Consider the following 25,395-nt stretch of genomic DNA (forward strand, 5'->3'; position numbering starts at 1 on the left):
CCTCTCCCATTGCGGAGCACAGGCTCCGGACGCACAGGCTCAGCGGCCATGGCTCACGGGCCCAGCCGCTCCACGGCATGTGGGATCCTCCTGGACCGGGGCACAAACCTGTGTCCCCTGCATCGGCAGGCGGACTCTCAACCACTGCGCCACCAGGGAAGCCCAAGTCCATTCTTTAGTAGGTGTTCATCTTTATTCCCGGCCTGCCCCTAGGTTCTTCAGAACCACTTTTTTTTTTTTAGCTTCCATATATATGTTAGCATATGGTATTTGTTTCTCTCTTTCTGACTTCCTTCACTCTGTATGACAGACTCTAGGTGCATCCACCTCACTACAAATAACTCAATTTCATTTCTTTTGATGGCTGAGTAATATTCCATTGTATATATGTACCACACCTTCTTTATCCATTCATCTGTTCATGGACACTTAGGTTGTTTCCATCTCCGGGCTATTGTAAATAGAGCTGCAATGAACATTTTGGTACATGACTCTTGTTGAATTATGATTTTCTCAGGGTATATGCCCAGTAGTGGGATTGCTGGGTCATATGGTAGTTCTAGTTTTAGTTTAGTTTTTTTTTTTTTTGTGGTACGTGGGCCTCTCACTGTTGTGGCCTCTCTCATTGCGGAGGACAGGCTCCAGACGTGCAGGCTCAGTGGCCATGGCTCACGGGCCCAGCCACTCCGCGGCATGTGGGATCTTCCTGGACTGGGGCATGAACCCGTGTCCCTTGCATTGGCAGGTGGACTCTCAACCACTGCGCCACCAGGGAAGCCCTATTTTTTGTTTTTTAAGGAACCTCCATACTGTTCTCCATAGTGGCTGTATCAGTTTACATTCCCACCAACAGTGCAGGAGGGTTCCCTTTTCTCCACACCCTCTCCAGCATTTATTGTTTCTAGATATTTTGACGATGGCCATTCTGACCGGTGTGTGATGATATCGCACTGTAGTTTTGATTTGCATTTCTCTAATGATTAATGATGTTGAGCATTCTTTCATGTGTTTGTTGGCAATCTGTATATCTTCTTGGGAGAAATGTCTATTTAAGTCTTCTGCCCATTTTTGGATTGGGTTGTTTGTTTTTTTGATATGGAGTTGCATGAACTGCTTGTAAATCTTGGAGATTAATCCTTTGTCAGTTGCTTCATTTGCACATATTTTCTCCCATTCTGAGTGTTGTCTTTTTGTCTTATTTATGGTTTCCTTTGCTGTGCAAAAGCCTTTAAGTTTCACTAGGTCCCATTTGTTTATTTTTGTTTTTATTTCCATTTCTCTAGGAGGTGGGTCAAAAAGGATCTTGCTGTGATTTATGTCATAGAGGGTTCTGCCTATGTTTTGCTCTAAGGGTTTGATAGTGTCTGGCCTTATATTTAGGTCTTTAATCCATTTCATTTTTTGTGTGTGTATGGCGTTAGGCAGTGTTTTAATTCCATTCTTTTACATGTAGCTGTCCAATTTTCCCAGCACCACTTATTGAAGAGGCTGTCTTTTCTCCATTGTATAGTCTTGCCTCCTTTATCAAAGATAAGGTGACCATATGTGCATGGGTTTACCTCTGGGCTTTCTATCCTGTTCCATTGATCTATATTTCTGTTTTTGTGTCAGTACCATACTGCCTTGATTACTGTAGCTTTGTAGTATATTCTGAAGTCAGGGAGCCTGATTTCTCCAGCTCCGTTTTTCTTTCTCAAGATTGCTTTGACTATTCGGTGTCTTTTGTGTTTCCATACAAATTGTCAAATTTTTTGTTCTAGTTCTGTGAAAAATGCCAGTGGTAGTTTGATAGGGATTACATTGAATCTGTAGATTCATGCCCATTATTTTCTCGAAAACTTTTTTCCAGAAAACTTTCTCTGGTGAAAGTCAGTACACAAGGATTTCCTTTGCTTTGTATTTCCTGGGACCTATGTGTACTTTGTACTGTTTGTTCATAACTTAGAGAGCCTCTTAATTGCACATGCATTTTCATAGACAGGTTATGAGAGTTCTGTGAACATGGACCGTCTGATGTGATGTGTCTGTATAAGACAGTGACTCAATGAATGCTTCATAAACGTCTTATTAATAGTCCCAAAGAGCATGTGGTTGTTGTAATTTGCCATTTATTAAAAATAAATATCAGTTTTCAAAGAAATCCATAAGTTCTTAATTTCAATGCAAAGACAATTAAAATATACTATAAATCAAGTAATGATTTTATTCCATGATTGATGATGATTTTGCTAAAATTGAAATTTACCTTTTTTATTAGTTAAAATATTTAGTTTAGCAAACATTTAAATCATACTTAAATCTAATAATGAAATATCAAAATGTAATATTTCCTTGATTAAATATAAATTCTACTAAGAAAATTTAAGTGATCTACTATGGCATTTAATAATTATAGTTTAATGGAAAATATCACTCAAATTTTGTCCTATCATCCTCCATGATTTATGACATACTTTGCATGGGACATAAACAGCAGAAGTACTAAACTTCAGGGTCATAGCTGTATAGGATGAACAATATATAATGAAGGACAGTCTTATTATTAACTTTAACAGTAAAACCCTGTTCCTAAATAGTGTAGAATTTGTCTGATCAAGTAGTAGTAGAACAAGGTGGTAATGAAGACAAGGTTTTTTACAGGGATTCCATAAACAAATAGGCCAGTTAACTATGTAAAAATATCCTTTGTTTCTTGGTCACACACTATATATTTCCTCCAAATCAGTTATATTAAAAGTAGTTATGAAGGAAACTAGAAAAATAAAAGTTCGTGGATAGCTCACTACAGCCCACTGTGAGCACTGATTATGAGTCTATAGCATCAGCAGAAATATGCAACACTTGAGGGTGAAAATACCGCTAGAATTGTTAAGGCATCTTTCCTTGAAGTAAACATAGCATTCTTCCACTCTTGTAAAAACTCTTGGAAACGTGTGGCTGCTTTTATTTGTGTCAATTTCACTCTATCTCATAATTCTTTATAGGGGAATTTGACATTTTCAGCAAGAATCACAGCATGAATGATCCCCATGTTTTCCATAGGTTTTAACTTTATCCTATCAAGGAACTTGAAATAATTAAAAAATAATGTTCTTCAAAATGATTGATTTTATCAAACAAGTCTCAGTTGGCTTGCAAGTTTCTTGACTCCTCAGCACATCACTATTCCACATACTCTCCGTATTGTCAGATCCTCTCCCTATGATTAATTGATCAAAAACAATAACAACCATAAAAGTGTAAATTGCACAAACTCCATGCCCTTAGTATTTTTTGCAAAACACATTTTCTTGGATAAATGAACATATGTGAAGTAATAAATCTATAAAAGCTGTTTATGAGTTATTGCCTAAAAAAATCAAATTATAAGTCACAATTTATGTGTAAAATGATAAATGCTCAGTAAGGTTTTTTCCTTGTTTTGTTTTCTTTTGGGGTGGTGGTGTGGTTTTCTATTTGTTTTGTTTTTGGCTTTGGGTTTCATTTTGCAGAAGACAAAAGGAGATGTTTCTTGGTTAGAAGTTTGCTTTTAGTGCAGGAAAGTGCTAACATAACTATTGTGGCTAAAGGAATGCCCAATAACTGACCATAAAAAGGAATAGTTTGGAGAGCTTAGTAGGCAACTGAAACCACCAGAGAAGTTATAGCTGTGGGGAGTGGATTAAGATCCTTAGAGTAAATGGATAAGTGCTACATAGTAGTGTGCTGTCCTTTATGATAAGGACTAGACACATATGAGCATAGGGCACTTGAAATGTGGCTAGTCCAAATTAAAATATGAAAAAAAAAGCAAAATGTTTCATGCTAGGTGCTTAGTAAGAATTGTTCACTCAATAACAATTCCCCACTTTCTCTATAATAATAAAAGCTTAGCTGGACATTGAATGCTATGCTCAAGAGTATGTTTCTTAGCTTCCTTTGTAGCTCAATGTTGCCATGAAGCCTGGTTCTGGCCAATGAGATGTAAATGAAAGTGATGTGCAGCTCCTTTAAAAGGAAATAAAAATGTTGTTTGTATCTCATCCTCTTAACACTGACTGTAATTTGGACTAGTGGTACGAGTGGGGTAGGCATCTTTGGCCACAAGATAGAAGCTACATTTTCAGGGTGGGGGAGCAAAATGATAGAACAATCCTGTGTTCTGAAAAACCATGGATTTATCATGTCAGCCTTTGAACACATATGCTAGGACTATTTTGCAAGAGTAAGATAAACTGTATTTCATCTAATCTGGTTTTAAATACTGCATAATATTCCGCGATGATTGTGAATCTACCATAGACTATCTATCCACTGTTGGATTAATGGACACTTGGGTTGCTTCCTGCTCACTACCATCACAAATAACATTGCAGTGATATCCCCATATGGATCTGTGTGGAGATTTCTTTGAGATGTTATTCAGGAGAATGATTGCTGGTAAATAGAATATGTATAATATTACATTTGTCTAAGAATATATAAAATATTACATTTGCCAGATTTTTCTCTATAATGGTGGCACCAGTTTACACTCCCTTTAGTGAGCACTTCTAGGCTAGACTAGGTCGTGAGACACCATTGCAATCGCATGTTTAGAACTAAAGAGGTGGAAAATTAGCATCACAAAAGCTCCATAAGGGAAGGAATGGCATCTGCTTTTGTACTCCATTATAGACCAGTGACTGATACATAATAGTGGCTCATAAATATTTATTGAATTAAAAAATGAGTGAATATATAGATCCTACAAAAATAAAATTGTATATTCACAAAAACAATCACTCCATGTGAACTTGATTCACAGTCAGTAAGGAAAGCCTGATGGGGTATAACATTTCTTCTTGAATAACATTCCTTTCAGGTCTTTGCATTACTTGCTCCTTCATTTAGGTCTCTGCTCAAAAGTTTCCTTCTCAGGGAAGATATTTCTGATCATCCTATCTAATAAAGCATCCCACCCCCTGTGATCAACAATCATACTAATTTCCCTTCCCTTGTCTCATTTTTCCTCAAGTACTAAGTATTTTCTTCAAGTACTAAAACCACCTGAAAAAATATACATATACCATTATTTATATATACTGACTTCCCCATTTAGATGTAAGTTCCATGAGGGTAGGGGCTATATTCCCCAGTCCCTAGAACAGTAGAGTACCTGGTACAGAGTAAGTACTTAATATATTTACCAAATGAATGAATGAACCATCTTATCTTATAATCAATCAATAAATATGTATTGAAGCACTCCATGTAGAGTAACCATACTAAGCACTGTGGAAAAACTAAGATATATCAGGCAAATCCATGATCTCAAGCTGCTTATAATCTGGCAAAGCAGAAAAGACAATGCATACAAAAAGCAAACTAATAATGCCAGGCAGTTTCAGGAAAGGAAACTACTAGTAAGTGGTTATAGGAGCTCAGAGGATGGAAAGACCATATGTAGGTTTCACTGAGCAGATGGAACATGAGGTGAGTTGGTACTTACGCTGGCAAAGTGGGAGGTATGGGCTGTCTAGGGGAAGTGGCCTGCATGAGCAAATAAGAATATCAAGGAAGATATTTCTTCAGATATGCATATAGCTTTCCAGTTTACGAAGCACGTTCACACATATTTTATCACTTAATCCTCATAATATTTTTTTGAAGTCAGCAGAGAAGGAGCTAATGTCCAAACTGTATTTTGAACAAACTCAGGCTCAGATAGTAATTTGCTTAAAACCACTTGACTGGAGTTGGAAACAAAATCTATGTTTTCTGATTCTTAATTTAGGGCCCTGTCTTCAATAGCAGGAGTCAAAGGGCAGAGCTATTACACACCTGGTGTTTAAGTATAATTATGAGGTGTTTCTCTTGGACATGTTGGGATAACTGTCGCTGATTGTGTTTCCATTACCTGTGTTTATTTGTGTTTTTCTAATCTCCCCATTAGATTACGCACCTCCATAAGGGTTGGGTTATGACCTCTATTTCCTTTGTAATTTCCACAGAACATAGTACAATTGAGAGGTGTTGATGGCCCATCTCTGTTGTAAGGCAATATCATGAGAAAGGAAAAAAAAATAAGTTCTAACAAAATACACTATAAATTAAATTATTTTTAGATTAAGCTACAGAGATGTATACACACAGAAACACATAGCCTACATAATTTCATCAAGAGGAGATGATCGGCTACTGCTAATGACTACTCAGATCCTTCAAGACATCTGTTTATATATTACCCTCATCACAGACTGAAGGTCAGAGAAACTAACATTTCAGTTGAAGGTTTCCATAAGCAAAGGGGAATCTACTGTTCTTTTTTGTGGTGGGGAGTGGAATGTCTTGTTTTTATTGTATTAATCAGATGCTAAAATACTTAGCTACTACTTTGCACAAAATATGTTAAAAGAGCAGGAAGAGAACATCTTGTCTTTATATAAAGCTTTGCTTAAGATACTGCTAAACTAAGTAACCTGGCCCTAATTTTCATATTTGACTTGAAAATAAAGAAAAGAGAGACCTTCAAGATGGCGGAGGAGTAAGACGTGGAGATCACCTTCCTGCCCACAAGTACATCAGAAATACATCTACACATGGAACAACTCCTACAGAACACCTACTGAATGCTGGCAGAAGACCTCAGACTTCCCAGAAGGCAAGAAACTCCCCACATACCAGGGTTGGGCAAAAGAAAATAGAAAAAACAGAGACAAAAGAATAGGGACAGGACCTGCACCTCTGGGAGGGAGCTGTGAAGGAGGAAAGGTTTCCACACACTAGGAAGCCCCTCCACTGGCAGAGACAGGGGGTGGCAGGGGGGAAGCTTTGGAGCCATGGAGGAGAGTGCAGCAATAAGGGTGCAGAGGGCAAAGCAAAGAGATTCCCGCACAGAGGGTCAGTGCCAACCAGCACTCAAGAGCCTGAGAGGCTTGTCTGCTCACCCGCTGGGGCGAGTGAGGGCTGGGAGCTGAGGCTCCAGCTTCAGAGGTCAGATCCCAGGGAGAGGACTGGGGTGGGCTGTGTGAACACAGCCGGAAGGGGGCTAGTGCACCACAGCTAGCCAGGAGGGAGTCTTGGAAAAAGTCTGGACCTGCCTAAGAGGCAAGAGATCATTGTTTCGGGATGTGCAAGGAGAGGGGATTCAGAGCACCACCTAAACGAGCTCCAGAGACAGGCGCGAGCCGTGGCTATCAGCACGGACACCAGAGATGGGCATGAAACGCTAAGGCTGCTGCTGCAGCCACCAAGAAGCCTGTGTGCAAGCACAGGTCACTATCCACACCTCCCCTCCCAGGAACCTGTGCAGCCCGTTATCCAGGGACAACTTCCCCAGGAGATCACAAGGTGCGCCTCAGGCTGTTGCAACGTCATGCCAGCCTCTGCTGCCGCAGGCTCGCCCTGCACTCTGTACCCCTCCCTCCCCCTGGCCTGAGTGAGCCAGAGCCCCCTAAATAGCTGCTGCATTAACCCCATCCTGTCTGAGCAAAGAACAGATGGCCTCAGGTGACCTACATGCAGAGGCGGGGACAAATCCAAAGCTGAGCCCCAGAGGCTGTGTGAACAAAGAAGAGAAAGGGAAATTTCTTCCAGCAGCCTCAGGAGCAGCGGATTAAATCTCTACAATCAACTTGATGTACCCTGCATCTGTGGAATACCTGAATAGATAACACATCATCCCAAAATTGAGGAGGTGGACTTTGGGAGCAACTGTAGACTTGGGGTTTGCTTTCTGCATCTAATTTGTTTCTGGTTTTATGTTTATCTTAGTTTAGTATTTAGAGTTTATTATCATTGGTAGATGTGTTTATTGATTTGGTTGCTCTCTTCATTTTTTTATATATACATATATATTTTTTATTCCTTTTTCTGTTTTTGTGAGTGTGTATGTCTATGCTTCTTTGTGTGATTTTGTTTGTATAGCTTTGCTTTTACCATTTTGTCTTAGGGTCTGTCTATCCAATTTTTTTTTCTTTTTCTATAGTTTTTAGCACTTGTTATCATTGGTAGATTTGTTTTTTGGTTTGGTTGCTCTCTTCTTTCTTTTTTTCTTTTCTTTTTTTAATTACATTTTACTTTTTTTAATTTTTAAAATTTCTTTATATTTATAACTATTTTATTTTGTTTTATTGTATTTTATTTATTTCTTTTTTTCCTCCTTTTTCTTCTGAGCTGTGTGGCTGACAGGGTCTTGGTGCTCTAGCTGGCTGTCAGGCCTATGCCTCTGAGGTGGGAGAGCTGACCTCAGGACATTGGTCCACCAGAGACCTCCCAGCTCCACGTAATATCAAATGGTGAAAGCTCTCCCAGAGATCTCCATTTCAATGCTAAGACCCAGCTCCACTCAACAACCAGCAAGCTACAGTGCTGGACACCCTATGCCAACCAACCAGCAAGACATGAACACAACCCACCCATTAGCAGAGAGGCTGCCTAAAATCATAATAAGGTCACAGACACCCCAAAACACACCACCAGATGCAGTCCAGCCCACCAGAAAAAACAAGATCCAGCCTCATCCACTAAAACCCAGGCACCAGTCCCCTCCACGAGGAAGCGTACACAACCCCCTGAACCAACCTTAGCCACTGGGGGCAGACTCCAAAAACAACGGGAATAAAGAACCTGCAGCCTGTGAAATGGAGACCCCAAACACAGTAACTTAAGTAGAATGAGAAGACAGAAAAACACACAGCAGATGAAGGAGCAAGATAAAATCCCACCAGACCTAACAAATTAAGAGGAAATAGGCAGTCTACCTGAAAAAGAATTCAGAATGCTAGTAAAGATGTTCCAAAATCTTGGAAATAAAATGGAGAAAATCCAAGAAACGTTTAACAAGGACTTGAAAGAACTAAAGAGCAAACAAAGAATGATAAACAACACAATAAATGAAATTAAAAACTCTCTATAAGGAATCAATAGCACAATACGTGAGGCGGAAGAATGAATAAGTGAACTGGAAGATGAAATAGTGGAAATAACTACCACAGAGCAGAATAAAGAAAAAAGAATGAAAAGAATTGAGGACAGTCTCAGAGAACTCTGGGACATTAAATGCACCAATATTTGAATTATAGGGGTCCCAGAAAGAGAAGAGAAAAAGAAAGGGACTGAGAAAATATTTGAAGAGATTATAGTTGAAAACTTCCCTAATATGGGAAAGGAAATAGTTAATCAAGCCTGGGAAGCACAGAGAATCTCATAAAGGATAAATCCAAGGAAAAACACACCAAGACACATATTAATCAAACTACCCAAAATTAAATACAAAGAAAAAATATGAAAAGCAGCAAGGGAAAAGCAACAAATAACATACAAGGGAATCCCCATAAGGTTAACAGCTGATCTTTCAGCAGAAACTCTGCAAGCCAGAAAGGAGTGGCAGGACATATTTAAAGTGATGAAAGGGAAAAACCGAAAACCAAGATTACTCTACCCAGCAAGGATCTCATTCAAATTCGACAGAGAAATTAAAACCTTTACAGAGAAGCAAAAGCTAAGAGAATTCAGCACCACCCAACCATCTTTACAACAAGTGATAAAGGAACTTCTCTAGGCAGGAATCACAAGAGAAGGAAAAGACCTACAATAATAAACCCAAAACAATTAACAAAATGGTAATAGGAACATACATATCGATAACTGCCTTAAATGTAAATGGATTAAATGCTCCAACCAAAAGACATAGACTGGCTGAATGGATACAAAAACCAGGCCCATATATATGCTGTCTACAAGAGACCCACTTCAGACCTAGGGACACATACAGACTGAAAGTGAGGAGATGGAAAAAGGTATTGCTTACAAAGGGAAATCAAAAGAAAGCTGGAGTAGCATTTCTCATATCAGACAAAATAGACTTTAAAATAAGAATGTTACAAGAGGCAAGGAAGGACACTACATAATGATCAAGGGATCGATGCAAGAATATATATGCACCCAACATCAGAGCACCTCAATACATAAGGCAACTGCTATCAGCTATAAAAGAGGAAATCGACAGTAATACAGTAATAGTGGGGAACTTTAACCTCACGTACACCAATGGACAGATCATCCAAAATGAAAATAAATAAGGAAACAGAAGCTTTAAATGACACAATAGACGAGATAGATTTAGTTGATATTTATAGGACATTCCAAACAAAAACAGCAGATTACACTTTCTTCTCAAGTGCACATGGAACATTCTCCAGGATAGATCACATCTTGGGTCACAAATCAAGCCTCGATAAATTTAAGAAAATTGAAATCATATCAAGTATCTTTTCCGACCACAACGCTATGAGACTAGATATCAATTACAGGAAAAAATCTGTAAAAAGTAAAAACACATGGAGGACAAACAATACAGTAGTAAAAAATCACTAAAGAAATCAAAGAGGAAATCAAAAAATACCTAGAAACAAATGACAATGAGAACACGATGACTCAAAGCCTAGGGGATGCAGCAAAAGCAGTTCTAAGCAGGAAGTTTATAGCAAAACAATCCTACCTCAAGAAACAAGAAACATCTCAAATAAACAACCTAAAGCAAATAGAGAAAGAAGAAGAAAAAACAACCCAAAGTTAGCAGAAGGAATGAAATCATAAATTTCACACCAGAAATCAATGAAAAAGAAATGAAGGAAACAATAGCAAAGATCAATAAAACTAAAATCTGGTTCTTTGAGAAGATAGCAAAATTGATAAACCTTTAGCCACACTTATCAAGAAAAAAATGGAGAAGACTCCAATCAAAATAACTAGAAATGAAAAAGGAGAAGTAACAACTGATATTGCGGAAATACAAAGGATCATGAGAGATTACTACAAGCAACTACATGCCAATAAAATGGACAATCTGGAAGAAATGGACAAATTCTTAGAAATGCACAGCCTTCTGAGACTGAACCAGGAAGAAATAGAACATATGAACAGACCAGTCACAAGCACTGAATTTGAAACTGTGATTAAAATTCTTCCAACAAACAAAAGCCCAGGACCAGATGGCTTCACAGGCGAATTCTATCAAACATTTAGAGAAGAGCTAATACCTATCCTTCTCAAACTCTTCCAAAATATAGCAGAGGGAGGAACACTCCCAAACTCATTCTATGAGGCCACCATCACCCTGATACCAAAACCAGACAAAGATGTCACAAGGAAAGAAAACTACAGGCCAATATCACTGATGAACACAGATGCAAAAATCCTCAACAAGATACTAGCAAACAGAATCCAACAGCACATTAAAAGGATCATACACCATGGTCAAGTGGGGTTTATCCCAGGAATGCAGGGATTCTTCAATATACACAAATCAATCAATGTGATACACCATATTCAAAAATTGAAGGAGAAAACCCATATGATCATCTCAATAGATGCAGAAAAAGCTTTTGACAAAATTCAACATGCATTTATGATAAAAACTCTCCAGAAAGTAGGCATAGAGGGAACTTACCTCAACATAATAAAGGCCATGTATGGCAAACCACAGCCAACATTGTTCTCAGTGGTGAAACAGTGAAACCATTTCCGCTGAGATTAGGAACAAGACAGCGTTATCCAGTCTCACTACTATTATTCAACATAGTTTTGGAAGTTTTAGCCACAGCAAACAGAGAAGAAAAAGAAATAAAAGGAATCCATATCAGAAAAGAAGAAGTAGGGCTGTCACTGTTTGCAGATACACGATACTATACATAGAGAATCCTAAAGATGCTACCAGAAAACTACTAGAGCTAATCAATGCATTTGGTAAAGTAGCAGGATACAAAATTAACACACAGAAATCTCTTGCATTCCTATACACTAATGATGAAAAATCTGAAAGGGAAATTAAGGAAACAATCCCACTTACCATTGCAACAAAAAGAGTACAATACCTAGGAATAAACCTACCTAAGGAGACAAAAGACCTGTATGCAGAAAACTATAAGACACTGATGAAAAAAAATAAGGATAATACAAACAGATGGAGAGATATACTATGTTCTTGGATTGGAAGAGTCAATATTGTGAAAATGAGTCTACTACCCAAAGCAATTTACAGATTCAATGCAATCCCTATCAAATTACCAATGGCATTTTTTACAGAACTAGAACAAAAAATCTTAAAATTTGTATGGAGACACAAAAGACCCTGAATAGCCAAAGCAATCTTGAGAAAGAAAAACGGAGCTGGAGGAATCAGGCTCCCAGACTTCAGACTATACTACAAACCTACAGTAATCAAGACAGCATGGTACTGGCACAAAAACAGAAATATAGATCAATGGAACAGGGTAGAAAGCCCAGAGATAAACCCACACACATATGGTCACCTTATCTTTGATAAAGGAGGCAAGACTATACAGTGGAGAAAAGACAGCTTCTTCAATAAGTGGTGTTGGGACAACTGGACAGGTACATGTAAAAGTATGAGATTAGAACACTCCCTAACACCATACACAAAAATAAACTGAAAATGGATTAAAGACCTAAATGTAAGGCCAGACACTATCAAACTCTTAGAGGAAAACAGAGGCAGAACACTCTATGACATAAATCACAGCAAGATCCTTTTTGACCCACCTCCTAGAGAAATGGAAATAAAAACAAAAATAAACAAATGGGACATAATGAAACTCAAAAGCTTTTGCACAGCAAAGGAAACCATAAACAAGACCAAAAGACAACCCTCAGAATGGGAGAAAATATTTGCAAATGAGGCAACGGACAATGGATTATTCTCCAAAATATATAAGCAGCTCATGCAGCTCCATATCAAAAATCCAAACAACCCAATCCAAAAATGGGCAGATGACCTAAATAGACATTTCTCCAAAGAAGATATACAGATTGCCAACAAATGCATGAAAGTATGCTCAACATCACTAATCATTAGAGAAAGGTGAATCAAAACTACAATGCGCTATCACCTCACACCAGTTAGAACGGGCATCATCAGAAAAGCTACAATGAATCCTGTAGAGGGTGTGGGAAAAAGGGAACCCTCTTTTACTGTTGGTGCGAATGTAAATTGATACAGCCACTATGGAGAGCAGTATGGAGGTTCCATAAAAAACTAAAAATAGAATTACCATATGTCCCAGCAATCCCACTACTGGGCATACACCCTGAGAAAACCATAATTCAAAAAGTGTCATGTACCACAATGTTTATTGCAGCTCTATTTACAGTAGCCAGGACATGGAAGCAACCTGAGTCTCCAACAACAGATGAATGGATAAAGAAGGTGTGGTACATATATACAATGGAATATTACTCAGCCATAAAAAGAAACGGAATTCAGTCTTTTGCAGTGAGGTGTGTGGACCTAGAGTCTGTCATACAGAGTGAAGGAAGTCAGAAAGAGAAAAACGAATACCATATGCTAACACTTATATATGAAACCTAAAAAAAAAAAAAAAAGGTTCTGAAGAACCTAGGGGCAGGACAGGAATAAAGATGCAAATGTACAGAATGGACTTGAGGACATGGGGAAGGGGAAGGGTAAGCTTTGAGAAAGTGAGAGAGTGGCATGGACGTGTATACACCACCTAATGTAAAACAGCTAGCTAGTGGGAAGGAGCTGCATAGCACAGGGAGATTACGTCAGTGCTTTGTGACCACCTAGAGGGGTGGGATATGCAGGGTGGGAGGGAGACGCAATAGAGAGGAGATATGGGGATATATATATATGTATATCTGATTCACTTTGTTTTAAAGCATAAACTAACACACCATTGTAAAGCAATTATACTCCATTAAAGATGTTAAAAACAAAATTCCATGCAAGAAAACCTTAACCTCAGAGATCATTCGCATCTGACTCCAACATTTTTGTACATTAACCATACATACATTTATGATTCTAAACTTTATGAACTGTGAAGGTTTAGTACATTGCATGTAAAACTCAATTGATTTCTTCTGTGTTCACTTATTAGAATTAATAAGTTGTCTTCAGTTCTTTTAGATTTTCTACATGCAAGATCATGTTACCTCTGAATAATGACAGTGTTATTTTTTATTTCCAAACCATTATGCCTTTTATTTCTTGCCCTATTGTGCTGGCTAGTTTTTCTAGTACAATGTTGGATGGAATTGGTCAGAGTAGGCCTCCTTGTCTCATTCCCAGTCTCAGGGGAAATCTTGTAATATTTCACCATTGTGTATGAAGAGTGCTGTAGATGTTTTTTAGATTCTCTTTACTAGATTAAGGAAAAGTCCTTTTATTATCATGAATGGTTACTAGATTTTTTCTAATGTTATATCTGCATCTATTGAAGTGCACATATGATTTTTCTCATTTGTTCTCTTAATGCAATGACTTAACATTGATTAATTTTTCAATTGATAAACCAACATTATTTTCTTAAGATAAACCCAGGTTAGTTGTGATGTATTTTCCTTTTTATATATTATTCAACTTGCTAACACTTTTTAGAAGTTTTGCATCATTGTCCAAGAGATAAATTGGTCTGTAATGTTCTTACCAAATTTATGTTGGCGTCACAATGGGTTGGGAAATACCCCATTTTTTCCTATTCTAAAGAATTGATGTAAGTTTGATTTTATTTCTTCTTTAAACAATTGATAGACTTCACCCAAAAGCCACTTGAACCTAGATCTTTGTGTGAGACTGTTTTCACCTATATATTCAAGTTCTATAATAGATCTAGTATTATTCAGATTTTAAAATTTCTTCTTGTGTCAGTTTTAGTAACTTGGTAACTGTGTTGTTCAAGGAAACTGTCCATTTTATATAAATTTAAAAATTCCTTTGCCTAAAGCTGCTTTCCCCTCCATGTGGGCACATGGAGTTCAGGGAATCTAGCCAGTCACAAACCTGCAGCCTGAAGCAGAGCACCCCAGAAACTGTAATCTAAAACAGAGTTGCCTTATATGAGCTTCAGACCAATGAACAAAACGAATGTTTAGTGTGTTTTTTGGTTGTTTATTATGAAATATATAACCAATGCATAAAAAAAAAAGAAATGAAAGGAAAAAAAGTGTTTCTGTTTTAATCCATGTCTAGGATACTTCTCCTCTTTCTCCCTTTCTTTTTCTTCTGGCAGATTAGAAACATAAATTATCCCTATATCTTAGACATTGTAATTAGGGTTAGGGCCATATTACATAATATTTTAAAATCATGAATGAAGTTAAATTGAAATATTATTTAAAAGTAATATTAAAAATATCAGCCACAACATGGCTAGAGCTATACTATTAGTATTTGACTACACATTTGTCAACTTTGGACTCTAAAACTGTTTTCAAAACTTGCATTAGGAAAAAAAAATGCCTATAGCTATTGTTAAGGAACAAGAAATAACTTCCACATATGGTTTTCTTTCTTTCTTTCTTTTTCTGTTCTTTTTCCTGGGACTTTAAGTGCAGAAAATCAAGGTATTCATGGCACACCATCATCATCAACCTATACAAGGCAACTTTCTTATTTATTTCACCTATTCATTCATGATCTCCATTCCCATTCCCCCATAGGCTACCTCTGTAATATATTTAATATATTCCCTTCAATGTGTTTTCAATGTTCTAAAATATTAGCACTGTTGTGTGTATATATTTAACATGGTAAATTGTAATGTGTTATAGGGCTCATTTAATTTTTATTTATTTTTAAAATTTTTTCTTGAAATATAGTTGATTTACAATGCTGTGTTAGTTTCAGGTGTACAGCAAAATGATTCAGATATATATATATATATTCTTTTTTTTTTTACAAGATATTGAGTATAGTCCCTGTGCTATGTAGCAGGTCCCTGTTGTTTATCTATTTTATATATAGTAGTGTGTATATTTTAATCCCAAACTCCTAATTTATCCCTCCCTCCCCCTCCCCTTTGGTAACCATAAGTTTGCTTTCTATGTCTGTGAGTCTGTTTCTGTTTTGTAAATAATTTTACCTAGTGAAATGGTTACTATCAATACAATCAAGCTAATTAACATATCATCTCCTCACATCTTTACAATTTTTTTTTGTTAGTGATGAGAGCACCTGAAATCTACTTTCTTGATGAATTTCCAGTATTCAGTACAAAGTTATTAACTAGAGTAATCATGTAGTACATTAGCTCTCTAGACTTATTCATCCTACATAACTGCAACTTTGTACCCTTTGACCAACATCTCCCCCCATCCCTGGTAACCATGTCCTACTTTCTACTTCAGTGTATTAGATTTTTTTATATTGCACATGTAATTGAGATTATGCTTTATTCTTTTCTTTTTGTGTCTGACTTATTTCACTTAGCACTATGTCCTCTAGGAACAGAAACATGAAAAGGTGCTGAATATCACAGGTCAAAATCACAATGAAACATCACTTCACATCCATTAGGATGCCAATTATCAAAAGGACATGAAATGACAAGTGCTGACAAAGATTGAAAAAAAGGGAACCTTTGTGCACTGTTTGTGGTGCAGCCACTATGGAGAACGTTATGGAGGTTCCTCAAAAAATTAAAAATTGAGCTACCATTTGATTCAGTAATCACTCTTCTGGGTATATTCCCAAAAGAAATGAAATCACTATCTCAAAGAGGCATCTGCACTTCCATGTTCATTGCAGCATTATTCAGAATAGCCAAGATATGGAAACAAACCAAGTCTGTTGACACATGAATAGATAAAGAAATTGTGATATATAAAATGGAATATTATTCAGCTTATAAAAAGGAGGAGATTGGGCTTCCCTGGTGGCACAGTGGTTGAGAGTCCGCCTGCCGATGCAGGGGACAGGGGTTCGTGCCCTGGTACGGGAAGATCCCTCATGCTGCGGAGCAGCTGGGCCCGTGAGCCATGGCCGCTGAGCCTGCGCGTCTGGAGCCTGTGCTCCGCAACGGGAGAGGCCACAACAGTGAGAGGCCCGCGTACGGTTAAAAAAAAAAAAAAGAAAAAAAAAGGAGATCTTGCCATTTCCAGCTACGTGGATGAACCTTTCTAATTTTGTAAGATACATAGTATTCTCTTTCATTTTTCAGCATTTGTATTATTTTGAAATTATTTTCAATATCTTATTACTTCATCATATCATAAATAATTAGAAGTGCATTTAGAATTTTCAAACATACAGCAAAGTTGAATGAATGTTTGAGTGAACACTCACATATTCCCTCACCTAGATTCCACCAATAATATTTTACTATATGTGGTTTAACACTATCTGTGCATCTTTTCAAACTTTACCCACCTATTAGTCCATTTACTTTTGGAATATTTCAAAATAACTTATAAACATTAGTATACCCTAAATATTTCAGAATGTATGTCAGTTAGGGTTCAGTATTTATTAACAGTGTTTTCTATTTAAAATTTACACAAATGAAATGCACAAATCTTATGTGTATATTTGTGTGGCAAATCCGTACACCTTTATAATGAAAACTCCACTCAAAATATAGAACATTACAACTATTAGAAATTTCCCTCATGCCCCTTCCACATAAATCTCTACTCCCAACATGCAAGATTACCATTATTCTTACTTTTTTCAAACATGAATTAATTTTGCCCATTTTAGAACTTTATATAAATGGAATCACGTAGTATGTAGTTTTTCGTGTAAAGCTTACTTCACTCAGAACTTTGTGTCTTTATTTTTCTTCACCCAGTATAAAGAAACCACCATTTGTTTATCCATTCTCCTGTTGAGCATCTGAGTAGTTTCCAGTTTTTGGCTATTATGAGTAAATTTGTTATGAAAAATCCTTGTACAACTATTTTTGTGGGCATATATTTTCATTACTCTTGAGAAATACCTAGGAATGAAATTAATGGGTCATAGTGTAGATGAATGTGTAGAAGAAACTATCAGACCTATTTCCAAAGTGGCTACACCATTTTATATGCCAGCATTGCTGATGTCTTTCATTTTAATTGTAGCCAGACTTGAGAGTCAGTAGTAGGAACTTTAGTTTGCATCTCTCCAGTAGTAGTAACTTTAGTTTGCACCTCTCTTGCATTTATCTCAGTGATAAATTATGTGATCATTGACCATTCATGTAACTTCTTTAGACAAGTGTATGCATGAATGTTTTGTTCATACTTTTTACTGGATTTTAAAAAATTACTACTGAGTTGTAGGATTTTTGCAATATCTTTATCAGGTTTTGGTATAATTGTATCTAGCCTCCTCCATGTTTTGAGTTTATGTAGGATTGACATTATTTCTTCTTTAAGGTTTTGATAGAATTCAACAGGGGAATCATTTTGACCTGGAGTTTTCTTTGAGGAAAGATTTTTGATGACAAGTTCAATTTCATTAACAGAAATATGGCTATTAAGATATTTAGTTTAATCTCTGTCAACTTTGATACATTGCATATTGCAAGGAATTTGCCGTTTTTTTGTGTGTGTGGCTGTGCCACGCAGCATGTGGGATCTTAGCCAGGGATTGAACCGGCACACCCTGCAGTGGAAGCATGGAGTCTTAACCACTGGACCGCCAGGGAAGTCCCAGGAATTTGTCCATTTTACCGAAGTTGTCAAATTCATTGACAAAGTTGGTAATGATATTATTTTATTATCCTTTTATTATCTGTAGGATCTTTAGTGATGTTTCCTCTGACATTCCTGACATTGGTAACTTGGATTCTCTCTTTATTCTTGAGCAGTCTAGCAACAGGTTTATCAATTTTCTTACTATTTTCAAAGAAGTAATTCTTGATTTTGTCATTGTTCTCTATTGTTCTTTTAAATTTCTATTTCCTTAATATCTCCTCCTATTTTTATTACTTCCTTTGTTCTATTTAATTTACTTCGTTCTTTTTCTACCTTCTTATGTTGGAATCTTGGGTGCCTGAGTTTTATAACTTTCTTTTCTTTCTAATGTGTGTATTTTAGCTATGGATTTTCTTCTGAGCACTGCTTTAGCTGCAATCCACGGATTTACTTTAATGGTACACCTAGATTCTTTTCTCTTTATCTTTTGTGTATCTACTGTAAGATTTTGCCTTGTGGTTATCACGAGGCTTACATAAAACATATAACAGTCTATTTTAAGCTGATAACAACTTGACTTCAAACACATACTGAAGCTCTACATTTTTACTCTCCCCCCCATTTTTATGTTTCTAATATCACAATTTACATCTTTTTACCTTGTGTATTCGTTAACAAATTCTTGTAGTTACAGTTATTTTTAATACTTTTGTCTTTTAATCTTCATACTAGATTTATCAGTGATTTAACCACCACCATTATAACACTAGAGTATTCTGAATTTAACTATGTATTTACCTTTACCAGTGAGACCTATACTTTAATATATTTTCCTGTTACTAATTAGTGACTTTTCATTTCAGCTTGAAGCAGTTCCTTTAATGTTTCTTGTAAGGCTGGTCTAGAGGTGATGAATTTCTAGAGCTTTTGCTTGTTTGGAAAACTCTATCTCTCCATTTAGTTGTGAAGGAAAATTTTCCAGGTGGAGTATTCTTTGTTGGCACTTTTTTCTTTCAGCACTCTGAATAGATTGTGCCACTTCCTTCGGGTCTATAAAGTTTCTGCTGAAAAATCTGCTGGTGGTCTTATGGGGATTCTCTTGTACATAACAAGTTGTTTTTTCTCTTGCTGCTTTTAAGATTCTCTCCATCTTTAACTTTTGACAATTTAATTGTAAGGTGTCTCAGAGTGGGCCTATTTAGATTCCTCTTATTTGGCACTCTTTGGGCTTTCTGGTTCTAGATGTCTGGGTTTTTTTCCCCAGGTTAAGAAAGTTTTCAACCATTATTTCTTTCAATAAGCTTTCTGTTTCTTTCTCTCTCTCTTCTCTTTCCAAGACTCCTATAATGCAAATATTGGTCCCCTTAATAGTGTTCCATAAGTACCTTCAACTATCTTCAATCTTTTTCATTGTTCTTTTCTTTTTGTTTCTCTTATTGGAAGTATTTCACTCCCCTATCTTCAAATTTGCTGATCCTTTCTTCTGCTTGATCTAGTCTGTTGAACCCCTCTATTGAATTTTTCAGTTCAGTTATTTTATTCTACTCTGGCTAATTCAGTTTGTTGCCTTCTTATATTTTCTGTCTCTTTGTTGAAATTCTCACTTTGTTAATATATTTTTCTCCTGACCTCAGTGACTGTCTTCATGACCATTATTGTATTGCCAGGCAAATCTATCTCTGTTTCATTAAGGTCTGTTTTTGGAGTTTTATCTTGTTCTTTTGTTTGGCGCATATTTTTCTGTTTCTTCATTTTCCTTGATGCTCTGTGTTGGTTTCTGCACATTAGATAAAACAGTCACCTCATGCAATCTTGACAGACTGGTCTTGTGTAGGAGATCAACCTTCTCATTCAGCATGGCCTGAGCTCTTGTTGTCTCTCAAACCTTTTGATTGTCCAGGCCACCTTCTTTGTTCCTTGTGGCTCTTAGTAGTTGAGGGTCTGCCAAGACCTGTCAGTGTCCCAAAGTGGAGGTAAATGTAGGCTGATTGAAAGCTGGACCCTCAGGCAGCAGCATTTAAAGTGTAGTCTTGTGGATCTCAGGGACACAAGCACTTTTGGCTTTCAGAGTTAGGTGTTTTGTGGGCCCATCCCTCAGGGCGAAGTCTTAAAAGTTGGACCCAACATCTAAACCCTTCACTCCTCAGGGAGAAGCTTGAAGTTGTGAGTCCCCTCCCAGTAGTGTATCTCTGTGTCAAGGATGGGTTCATGGTGAGAGTGAGTCTCCGACTTTCCTACCCATTTCAATGTGAGTTTTTTCTCATCCACTCGATGAGTAGGAGTCACTCAGCTAGTTTCTGGATTTCTTTCAGAGGTAATTGCTCCATGTGTAGCTGTAGATTCGGTGTGTCCATGGGAGAAGGTGTATATACAACCTTATTTTAAACTTTTCTCTAAGGTGTACACCAAAGAGTGGATCATATGGTATGCATATTCCTAATTTCTGTGTCTTACTCAATTGTTCTCTAGAATAGCTGTCCCTTTTACACTTCTACCAGCAGTGCATTAGGTATAACAATTCCTCACATCTTTGATAATACTTGGTTATATCCGACTGATGCATTTTTGCTGATTATAAATTGGTTTAATTGCTTTACTTCACATTTCTCTAATCAACAATCAGTGTAAGCATCTTTGTATATACTTGTAACCAATCAGCTTTCTCCTTCCATCAATTATCTGTTCTTTGTTCATTTTGTTATTATATTTTCTCTTTTTCTTGTTGATTTGCAGGAATTCTTTAAATATTGTACACATTAATCCCTTATCCATTTTAGATGTTGGATGCATTTTCTTACTATATGATTATTCATATCCATTTTTTTTTCTTTTTTTTTTTTGCGGTACGCAGGTGCCTCTCTCACTGTTGTGGCCTCTCCCATTGCGGAGCACAGGCTCCGGATGTGCAGGCTCAGCGGCCATGGCTCACGGGCCCAGTCACTCCGCGGCATGTGGGATCCTCCCGGACTGGGGCACGAACCCGCGTCCCCTGCATCGGCAGGCGGACTCTCAACCACTGCGCCACCAGGGAAGCCCCATATCCATTTTTGAACAAAAATTCCTATTTCCTATAGATGAATCCATCAACTTTTATGCCTTGTGATTTATGCTTTTTTGAGACTTGTTAAACATTCTTTTTCAACTCAAGGTCTTAAAAGTTTTCAGCCACATTTTTTTTTCTTTTAGCTCTGTAATTTTACCAGTTGTTCCAAAACTCGATAAATAATACAAATAATAAAATAAAGTAATTAAGGAGCTAAAAAATACCTGGGCCTCATTCTAGACCTACTTAATCAGCATCTTTGGGGCTGTAGCCCTGGAATTTGCATTTTATATAAGCACCTATCATACAGTCAATTTCCTAATGTGTTTGGGAACCTCTCAATTGCATGGCATGTGAAATTATTTCCAAATTTGGAATTCCTAAAGAGTCTATCAACATTTAGTTTTTAAAATAATAAGTATCCCTAATAGATGATACTTTACTGTTCTGTAGGAATATGGGATTTCTTATTGAACTCCCAAAGATTCAAAAGTTTAGGGAAATAAATATTCTCTTTCCTTCTGAAATTATTTTGATTTAATTTATTAAACAAACATTTATGGAATATCTACTGGGTGCAAGATATCTAGACTAATATCATTGGGTCCCCCCACCCATCTCTGTCTACTAGTATTTGGATAGGGAAAATATGTTTCCTAGAACTAGTAGCATTGGTCACAAGTTATCACCCCTGTACCCCTTGAAGAGAAAAAAAAAACTGCCACAGGAAGCATGTTGCAGCAGAACCATACAAGCTACCTAGCAACCAACCATATTTTGTATACTTGACTATAACTTACTTAGGGGTAAATACCAAAAGAGCAAAATACCTGCTATAGCATATTAATGTGCATAGGCAATCAAAGTAGGCTGAATAATGAAATTAGAGAATTAAATAATTTTCTATTACTCTGGGACTTTATTTTTTAATTTATACATTTGTCTAATTAAGAGAGACATGCATTGTAGAGCTTCTCCTCAGTCTGTTTGAATTTAGCTTCCCATCAATCATGAACTTAGGGAAGAACAGTCACCATTCCTTCATCAAAAGTTTAACATCGGGCTTCCCTGGTGGCGCAGTGGTTGATAGTCCGCCTGCCGATGCAGGGGACACGGGTTCGTGCCCCGGTCCGGGAAGATCCCACATGCCGCAGAGTGACTGGGCCCGTGAGCCGTGGCCGCTGAGCCTGCGCGTCCGGAGCCTGTGCTCCGCAACGGGAGAGGCCACAACAGTGAGAGGCCCGTGTACCACACACACACACAAAAAAAAAAAACCAAAAAAAAAAAAAGTTCAACATCTTCTAAAAAGTTTTATAAAGAAAACTAGCATCTGGTTTTATCCGAGGGAAAGCAGGTCAAAATGACTCTGAGAAATTTCTTCAAAGTAAAGGACTGACTTACCTTCTCTCACTTTTTTTTTTTCCCTCTCTACTCATCATCATTGCTTGTTAGGAATTCCCCAGTGGAGTATACAGCTGTTGATTTTTCTGATGTAGATGAAGCAATATCAAACAATCAAGGATTTCTTGTCATGAAATTTCACTTGAACATTTTCTTCCTTCAACTGCTTGTTCTCTTAGCTTATTATAAAATATAAGTGTTTGTTCAATCCTCCTGGTGAACCTATAATGGATGGATAAATGTTCGGATCTTGCCATAATCACTACACTTCATAACACTTCTTCAGCTTTGAACTGAAAAGGTCCCACGTTATAAAATTTGTCATTGGAAATCTGCTGTGTTTAGAGAAAATTTTTTGACCTTTGAAGTTTTACTAATAAGAATATGATTTTTCTTTTCTCATTTTCTTCTGTGTGATGTAAAATTCAATTAAAACTACATTAAATATTTAGCAACCTTTAATTAAATAAGCTTCAGTTTTATAGGTTTACTTTTAGGAGATTAACATTGTTTTTCAGCTCATAATAATTTTTTTCTATATGGTATTATTTGTACATATGTACAATCTGTGTAAAATACATGCACACAGAATTTATGCATAAAAATATTTTATAAGGTTCTAAATACAACCTTTTCCTTAGCTCTAGTAAGGAAAAGGGGTAGTTTGAATCTTTCATTACACTCATGTTTCCCAATGAGTGTCAAACACAAAATATATTTCCCCTGCCTCTCCAACTCAAACCACATCTTAGGTAAATGACTTTTTTTCCCCTTGATTTACCGTAGATGAAATGCAGGTTTTTCTATCCTTAGCAGGAATGAGTACACTTTACCTATAATTGCGATGATGATAAAGGGACAAAAGCTGGATGGAAAAGGGGGCTATCACTTTACCTATAAGTGTATTTCACAGCTCTGAAGGTCCATATATGCACTGTTCTAATGGCTTCAGTATGTCCCTCTCTGGACCTACTCCACTATTTGAAAGTTCCTGATCCTCTAACTAGCCTCAAATTCTTAGTTGTGAAGGTAATATACAATATCTAGAAGTTTGGATATAACTTTGGATTTTCAAAAATTTAGGCTCAGGAATCAGGGAAGAATTCCCACTGAAATTGCCTCTTGGAAGCAGTATAATAGTGGGTAAAGAGCGAAGGCTTTATGAGCCTGATAGACTAGGGTTTGGGGGAACTGCGTCTACCACTTAACAGCTGTGAGCTTAGGCAAACAGTCACTTAACCTTTTGGAGCCTAAGTCTCTTTATGAGTAAAATGATAGTTATATTTGCCTCACAGGTACCATTGTAAGAATAAAATGAAATAATATGTGTATAAAATGTATAGTGTAGAGCCTGCGCGTCTGGAGCCTGTGCTCTGCAACGGGAGAGGCCACAACAGTGAGAGGCCCGCGTACCGCAAAAAAAAAAAAAAAAAAAAAAGTATAGTGTAGTGTCTTGCATATTGTAAGCATTTGATAGATCATTGTTTTACATGTTGGGTGGGGGTAATAGTAATTTTTCCTGACATATGCACTAGCATTCAGCTCAGTCCACCAAACATCAAGTATCTACAGAGCATCAGACCCTGTGCTAAACACTCTGGTAATATAAAGATAAATAAGATATGATTTTTGTCTTCAAAGATATCACTGTCTATAATAATACAGACACATAAATGGGCAATTCTAATACAGAAAGATAAATGCAATGGCAGAGATACACTCATTTTATGGAAGTAGAACAGAAAGGGTAGTTTGAGGGAGGCAAAGGAAGACTTCTGAGTGGAAGGAAAGTATCTGAATTGAATTTTAACTCTCTAACCTCTGGAGTGTGCTGCAGCTAACCAGGAACTGTGGATTAACTGCTTCTGAGTGAATGCAGCCTAGTGGATAAGCACAATGTCTCTGAAGCCAGACTATCTGGATTCAGCTCCATCACTTACTAGCTCTATGACCCAGGGCAAGTTACTGAAGCTACCTATTCCTTACTTCCCAATCAATAAACTGGAGATAACAGTAATACCAAAGTCATAGAGTTTTGAGTATTACAAGTGCTTAGAAAACAGCTTGATAAATAGTAAGCATCATGTAAGTGTTATCTTAGCTGTTCCTATTATAATATCTTTAAACCAGATATAACAAAAAAACCTAATCATTCACATTTACATATATCTGGGCTGACAGAAATAAAGGTGGTTTCAAAATTGCCTACTATATTAGCATGTAATTATACCTAATTTACTAATGATAGGTGATGTCAGCAATCAGGGCAAAGTTGCATATGGTACCTGATGCTAAAGAATAGAAAATATTTTTAAAATGAGAAATAGAAGTGTTAAAAAAGTGAGCTAAAAAACTCTGTTCTTGTATATGTAGCCAAACTACTGACTGTAACTTCACCTCATTGTAAAAACTAAACTTTACAATCAAAACATATAATTCTAGGTAGACATGTACCTTTTTTTTTTTAACATCTTTATTGGAGTATAATTGCTTTACAATGGTGTCTTAGTTTCTGCTGTACAACAAAGTGAATCAGCTGTATGTATACA

Source organism: Monodon monoceros, unplaced genomic scaffold (genome assembly GCF_005190385.1).
Source record: "Monodon monoceros isolate NGI ecotype Baffin Bay Population unplaced genomic scaffold, NGI_Narwhal_1 Super_Scaffold_22, whole genome shotgun sequence".
Lineage (NCBI taxonomy): Eukaryota > Metazoa > Chordata > Mammalia > Artiodactyla > Monodontidae > Monodon > Monodon monoceros.